This window comes from Myotis davidii, unplaced genomic scaffold, assembly GCF_000327345.1.
Source record: "Myotis davidii unplaced genomic scaffold, ASM32734v1 scaffold217, whole genome shotgun sequence".
NCBI classification, from domain to species: Eukaryota; Metazoa; Chordata; class Mammalia; order Chiroptera; family Vespertilionidae; genus Myotis; species Myotis davidii.
The window spans coordinates 4116820-4124510 of NW_006290034.1; the positions used below are offsets into that span (position 1 = coordinate 4116820).

The window sequence follows — 7691 nt, forward strand, 5'->3', positions numbered from 1 at the left end:
TCTCAGATTTATACGCTCCCATTTGTATTTGATGGTCCTGGTACTCGCGTCTCCCTGGCAGGGCCGAGCGATGGAAAAAGGGCTGCGTTTCATATTACCTAAAAGATCCAGCCATTTAGTGAATCATGCCATCTGATGCTTCGCTCTGGGCAAGTTTAGGGTTTCAAGTAAAGTTTAAATGGGCCTTTTAGAGGGTTTTAAAAGTGCCATAAGGATCTCTAGGTCATTTATTGCTCAGCTGTACAAGAAGGCTTTCTGGTCCTCATTCCATCAATTTTGCGAGCAAACCAAGGGCCTTATATAGTTAAGAAAAGATCTTAAGAGCCCAGTGTCCGTGGAGAACTGATTAAGATCTCAGTTTTTATTTTTAGAGAAAACTGTGTAACTAACTACATTTCTCTGCTTCCAAAAAAAATAAAAAAAAATAGGCCTAGGTCAGTTTTCAAAAATAATTCTTCCAAGAGCAGAGCCCAGGAGAGGAAAGCCCACCAGGGCCCGCGTTGGGTTCTCCATATGCCCTGGACGCATGCGCTCAAGAGCATGGGCACGCCGCCCCGAGATTTGGGGGTGGCTGCCTAGAGCCCTGATGCCCCTTCTCTCCCGAGTGCTTCTCATAAGACAGGATCCCAACACACAGAGGGTGGCCAGCCTCCTGGTTGGCCTGTGAGTGTGCGGCTGCATTCCAAAACTTATGCCATAAGCAGATACCTATTTGCCATTGAACTCGGGCCATTGCAGAGTCTATCAAAATACATCTTTTGAAAGAATGTTTGCTTCCCAGTGACGACTGCTGTCAGAGTCCAGGTTCGATCTGTGGAGGAAAGGGTGGTGGAATCCTGGAAAGGTCAGAGCCCTGGTGGGGTCAGGAGGAGACCAGGCCCATTGGACATCTGCAGATCTGGGCTTCGCTGTAAGATGGTGTCAGATCATTGCTTAGAACACGCTAAGCGCCCAGCCTGTTTTGTCTCCTGGACGGAAAGTATAATGTCAGTCCCCGGAGACTGACAGGCGCTTACCGTGTTAGATTTAGTCAATGCCGAGTGCCAGAGGTAAGCTCGGGTGCGTAAGAGGGGCTGCATGGATTGCCTGAAGCAAGGTAGGAATGCATTCTCCCTGCTCACAGCCAGGAGGGAGGCCCCCGGGCTGGCCCACTGCCCTGCCTGCAGCGGAGGTTGTCCGAAGCCCAGGTCCCACGCTCGTGCTCACTAACACCGTCCACCTGGATCTGAACTGGATTTGAACCCCGGCTGCCTGCGTCCGGCATCCCCGACTCATAATCTCCAAATGACAGGGATGCCTGTCTCCCATTTCAAATCGTGCCTTGAGCTGGAAACTACATCTCCACGGGTCAGAGCGCAAAGAGGAAGGTCGGGGGATGCCAAGGCAGAAAAAGGGATGTGAGAGGCATTTGTAACGCAGCATCTTTGTAGAAAGACCTCTGCAAAGCCTGATGTCCGTGCTGACTTGTCCAATAGACGCATTTGTGCACCGAGTGCCGATCCAGTTCGGGAGGGTGGGCGGGGAAGCGGGGCAAAGGGAGGTTGACTCAGGTCCTGTAGCACCTGAAATGTATGCCCTGGCGGGGAGGGAAAACCTTCATTAAATGAAACTATATAATATCTCATCTGTGAGGTTAGGGAGGAGCATATGCCCCGTGAGCACGTTGCTGGCGGCCTCCTCCAGGTCTGCAGGGGCTGAGCTGCGTGACCTTCACCCCCCGCATGTCACTCCTCCTCTGGCTCAGGGCAGCGCCAGCCCGGACCCAGTGCAGAAGCCTGGCTTCCCTCGCTTCTGCTCCGGAAAAAGCCCGTTCCAAACTCCTTTGTCTCAGCACCTCCGAAAGGCAACTCCCAGGTGCTATGTGCACACCTGGAACTCCAGGAGAGGCGGGCGGATCACATGCTTCCCAGGGTAAATATATTCAGTTATGTAATTTACAAAAACAACAACAGGCAGGCGGTACCGGTTTATTTCGTACCGACTGGCAGGTGCACAGACCTCTGTGCTGGAGCCTTCTTACAAGCGAGATTAAACTGACTCGTGCCAGCTGGTACTGAAACACAGGGGTGCAGACCTGGGTGAGGGCAGGAGCATGCTGCAGCCATCGCATCGCCAATTAGCACTTACTTTGTTTACAATATTTTTGTATTGATTTGAGAGAGGAAGGGAGAGGGAGAGATAGAAACATTAATGGTGAGAGAGCATCAAGGATAGGCTGCCTCCTGCACACCCCCTACTGGGGATCGAGCCTGCAACCCAGGCATGTGCCCTTGACTAGAATCAAACCCGGGACCCTTCAGTCTACAGTTTGACACTCTATCCACTGAGCCATACTGGCGAGGGCAGGCTCACCTTGTTTAAGTCCATCTCAGCAGTGCCTGTATTTGACAGCGTGTGCACTTTGTCACTTACACACAAGTGGATCTCCCAGGTATAAGCAAGGTGGTGAGTTCTGTGGGCAGCATCTTGGTGCAAGTTGGGTGTGTCATCAGAGTTGGTGAGTAGGCTGTGCTCCCCAGAGCAACAGATAAATGTGCATTTCTCCTCCAGCAAAGTCCGCTAGGTCTCCACTGGTATCGTCCCTGCCCCCTAAGGTGCTGCTAGAGGTGGGAGCTGAGGGGCTGTGGAAGTGGATAATGAATCTGTCAGAGCCCAGCAGGTGTCTGGGAAATCACAAGGCTGGAGGTCATGACCCTTGGGAATGGAGAGCAATCGCCCGGCATTGTGAAATCCATCTTTCCCCAGGGGAGGAAAAGCCATCCGGGCAGGGGTTACACAGGGAGGATTCAGTGTCTGACTGGCATGGCTGATGAGAATAAACTGAGCTGTAGAAAATGAAAGGGGGTCATTTCCAAATACGGGCCAGTGTGGGGGCACCTCGATGTCCACTTTCACGTGCTCAGCCCTAGGACAGCAGACCACAGTGACTGAGGACAGATGGCCCGGATTTGCTGCTGAAGTTACAGTCTGCACTGGTGTCCAAGCAGCGCTCTGCCCAGCTGTTTATTGGTCAGATATTTTCTGAGTACTTATGCGCCAGCACTTGACACATGCTAGGGATGTTGTGGTAAATCAGGCAGACAGGACTGCTGCTCCCAGGAGCTCACAGTGACAATACAACCCACGTCTGTAGGAGCGACAATGAGGGCCTTATCACGTGACCGGCCTTGCCCGCATCAGGGGAGCATGTGGGAAAGGCATTCCAGTGCAAGAAGACGTAGACTCCCAGGGAACTTGTAGACCATGTTGTAGAGCGTGGACTCTATTCTGAGAATAATGGGAAATCTTTCTATGGTTCTAAGCCAGGTTGACCCACATATTTTTGAGTAAACGGTGGTTTGGACTGTTGTGTTGAGATTGGGTGAGAGAGTAGCATGACTGCAGGCAGTAAGCTCTGTTTAGGAGCCACCGCGCTGAACCAGATCCAAGATGATGCTGCTGATCTCAACTAGGGGAGTGGCAGTGGCCAGAACCAGGTGGATCTGAGAGCTGTCAGGAGGAGGCCTCTTAGAACCTGTGGAGAGGCTGAGTGATGACAATGAGATGTGGTAGGAAAGGGAGGGAAGGAGTCATTCTTGACCAACTGATTGGAAGGTGATGCCGTTTGCTGAGACGGAACCCACAGGAGGAGGACTAGGTGGGAGAGGGAAGCCAAAGCATGTGATGAGGATATGTGGAGTCTGAGATGCCCAGGAGCAAGAGTGGAGAGGGAGACCCAGGACTTACCAACACGTCAGTCAGATAATCCTCACCTGGCGATGATGGAGGGTGAGGAGGGGTTCCCTGGATCTCTGTGGGTAACACAGAGCCTCTGGATCTCCTGAACTGTTTTCAAATGTGTGAGCTTATTTTGCATATGTCTATTTTCTTTTCTGGGAACAAAAATCAATGCAAGTTTGCTTTTAATCGCCACTAACTCAAAGGCAGGTAAGGACCACAGAGGAAACTGAAGGGACAACCTGGATACGGGTGCCCAAGGAGAGCAACTTAGGCCGACCTTGCTGGGCCAGAATCCTAACTGGGCCTGTGAAGAGAACACACAGGAGAAGAGGGTTCTGGAAACAGGCTGAGAATCCAGCAGGGAAAGGGGAATGGTCTATGGGTAAGATGCCCTTGAGGCAGGGAAAACATCCATTGGGTTTTCAACAAGGAGGTTGTGGATGATCTTTTTTTTTTAAATCCTCACCCAAGGATATGTTTGTTTTTTTAATTGATTTTTAGAGAAAGGAAAGAAAAGAGAGAGAGAGAGAGAGGGAGAGAGAGAGAGAGAAAGAAGCATCAATCAGTTGACTCCTGTTTGTGCCCCAATGGGCGATCAAACTGAAACATAGGCATGTACCCTGACGGGGACTTGATCCTGAAACCTTTTGGTGTATGGGACGATGCTCCAACCAGTTGAGCCACCCTAACCAGGGCTGTGGATGAACTTAGCAAGAGAGGCTTTGATAGTTGGAAAGAGCGAGATGAGAAGATGAGAAAACAGAGACAGCAAGTGTAGGAAACTCAAGAGAGGAAAATGTTGAAGAGGTAAATGGGAAAGACCAGGTGCAAAGTGGATGTTTCACCCAACATGCACACATTAAGATGGGAGAGATTTATGCCAACGAGTAAAAATTTTAAAAGCACAGAGTCTTAAGCAACAATCAACCAAACTAAACACACAGCAGCATTGAAGGAAATCAGAAAGGTAGATAGCAGGGTGTCTAGAGTAGGCAGAAGAGATCAGGGAGAGTCATGAATTGAGTTGAGACTCGAATGATTAATAAGCTTTTGGACAGGTGAAGATGACCCACTAAACATTCATCTATTCTTTTTCCGCCTCCTTTTGTTACTCAAAGACTATTTTCTCAGTGAATATGAAGTCTTTAGGATGGAAATTGCCTGCATCTCAGAGTGACTACACATATGAAAGTATTAACAGTAACAAGATATATCATCCAACTTATTATTATTGCATTCTTGGTCTTCACACATGAAACCAGCCTATTCTTTGTGGGGGTGGGGGAGGGGTCTCACTGTTCATTTCCTCATTTGGAATTTCTAACACCAGAGAGGGTGCTAAGTCAGTAAAGCTGGTGCTTCCACCACTTGGGTCTCCAACATCTTCCATGTGTAAACACACCCATAAATAAAGGTGCTGGTGTTGGGAGGAGAAAGCTCCTTTCATAGGCAGCTTAGCACAAGCCACTCCCCGCACAGAGAGGATTGTTACAAGACCCGGCTCATAATGAAACACCCTCTAGTTCTCTTCACTGAACGATGTTTCTCTTCTCTTTTTCAAAGATGGTACTCATGTCCATTTTCAGAAGTTCTGTTTATGTGTCTGTTGAATAGGTGTTGGAATAGTAGCCTTAGAGCTTATCACCATCGATGACTCAACAGACGGCAGGGTGTAGCTACAAGGGTCACAAATTTAGTAGAGCCCAGAGGAAACTGAGGCTCGTCCCCGGGGAAAGTGGGTGCCCTTGGCTGTCAGTCAGAAGCGAGCCCAGCCGCTGTCAGGAATGGTCGTAGCCATCCCTTGCTTCCTTGCCGTGAGTGTGGGTCAGTGTTCCAAACAGGTCGTCAGCGCAGAAGAGAGAGCCTCAGTCACTGACAGACACTAGGGCAGGGGTGGGCAATCTTTTTGTGAGTGCGTGCCAAAATCAGCAAAATCTCTGACTCAAAATTCTTCTGCGTGCCAGCCCTAATATTTTGAGAACATGTTACGCCTACTTGATATCTCTTAAGGCGTACGTATGTGAAGAACCTTGAAGAAATAAAATTCATTCGAGCAACAAAAACACAGTATATGATGATGAAAAATACATTTATTTTTTAATGTATACATGGACACTGATAGTCTTTCCCCTCTCTCGTTAATCCATGTCTATGGTCTTTAAGATAACTTGTTCTGTAAAATTATTTCTTTATCTAAGGTGCACCTACACTGAATTTATCTGAAAAATAAAAAAGTCAATATTAAGAAAAAAAATTGTAAATGGAAGATTATAAGAGAGGGTTTTGCGGGCCAGCAAAAGTTACTGGCCTGCCATGTTTGGCACGTGTGCCAGGGGTTGCCCACCCCTGCTCTAGGGAAACCAACACCCCCTGTTGAAGAATCTCATTGTCCTCCCTAAGAAAGAGTATTGCTTCTTTGCCCAATCCACGACATCTGCCGCAGAAGACAGCAAATGTAAAACACCACCATATTTCTTTGTCTTTATGAAACTTGGCTTTCTTTCTATATTTTCATCCTGGATCCTGGAAGAGGCCAGACTAGTTTAAAAACACACACAGCCCAGCTGGTGTTGTTCAGTGGTTAGGCATCAACCCATGAACCAAGAGGTCACTGGTTCAATTCCTTGTCAGGGCACAGGTCCGGGTTGTGGTCTCGATCCCCAGTGCAGGGAGGGGAGGGTGCAGGAGGCAGCCAGTTGATGATGTTTCTCTCTCTCATCAGTGTTGCTATATCTCTATCCCTCTCCCTCTTTCTCTATAAATCAGTAAAAACATATTTAAAGATACACACACACAGAGGAACATTTTCAGTTCTGACTGACAGGTCTTGGTCCTCGACCCCCCAGCTGGGGTGTCCTGGTTCTCTCCTTTGAGTGACCCACCCCTTCCCTCAGACATTGCTCTGACCTCCACTCAAGGTCATGCCGTCAACCTAGGCTTTACCTCTCTAGAGAATAAGGCCCGTGCTTGGGGTGTTACCATTTATAACCTGCTCCCTCAACAGACATCAAGTTGGCCTTTGCAATTCTGCAGTCGAAGACTTTGGATGCGGGGAAGTATTTCTGTGGAAATTGCAGATTCTGTTGTGGCCTCTCATATATCATAGCCTCACACAAAGCACCGAAGGCGAGGCCTTGGCTGAGGACCCCACACCACTGCCACGGGTAGGCTTAGGCTTGCTGGGACACAAGCACCTTTTCCCTGAGCCGGGTGACCCGGCTCTGAGACGCCTTTGTGATGAGCGCATTGGCCATGAGAGGGGCAGCTGAGGATGGCACTCAGGCTGGTTCGGGGCCTCGGTGGGAAACGCTTCTGATGGGCGATGTGGTCTTAGGTGTGAGAGCAGCTGATGGGCGATGTGGTCTTAGGCGTGAGAGCAGCTGATGTAACTGAGAGCCCTCAGGGGCCCCAGGACATAAATCGGACTAGCTCACTGTCATGTGGTTGTCTTTCTTTTTAAACAAATAAGAATTGTCCAAGCTGGGCTGGCTCAGTGGCTAGAGCTTCGGCCTGCGGACTGAAAGGTCCCAGATTCGATTCCAGTCAAGGGCACATGCCCGGGTTGCAGGCTTGGTCCCCATTGTGGGGCCTGCAGGAGGCAGGCAATCCATGATTCTCTGGCATCATTAATGTTTCTATCTCTCTCTCCTTCTCCCCTCCTCTCTGAAATCAATAAAAATATATTCTTTAAAAAATAAACAAAAAGAACTGTCCTCTGGTTTCAGGGAGAACAGAGCAGAACACTGTGGTTCCAGCCCACACGCAGTTGTCATAGGTTTGATGGTATCACAGCAGAACCGCTCAGGTGTGGCCGTAGTGTGGGCACCTGCAGGGCTTGGGGGAGGGGGACCCCTTGGTTTTGGAGCAGGATGGTCTCGGAGCTTCAGGCCCCAGGAATGGACCCCACCAGCTGGGATTAGCATTCCTCCCAGTGGGCGGTGAGGACAGGCCGTGTCAGAGCCCCACCCACC

General features: G+C 49.5%; 1 protein-coding gene across 1 annotated transcript in view; it reads left to right on the top strand.

Annotated features, from left to right (window-relative positions):
* Positions 1-7691, top strand: part of NTNG1 (netrin G1) — a 191581-nt gene that overhangs the window by 146740 nt on the left and 37150 nt on the right. The window lies entirely within an intron of this gene.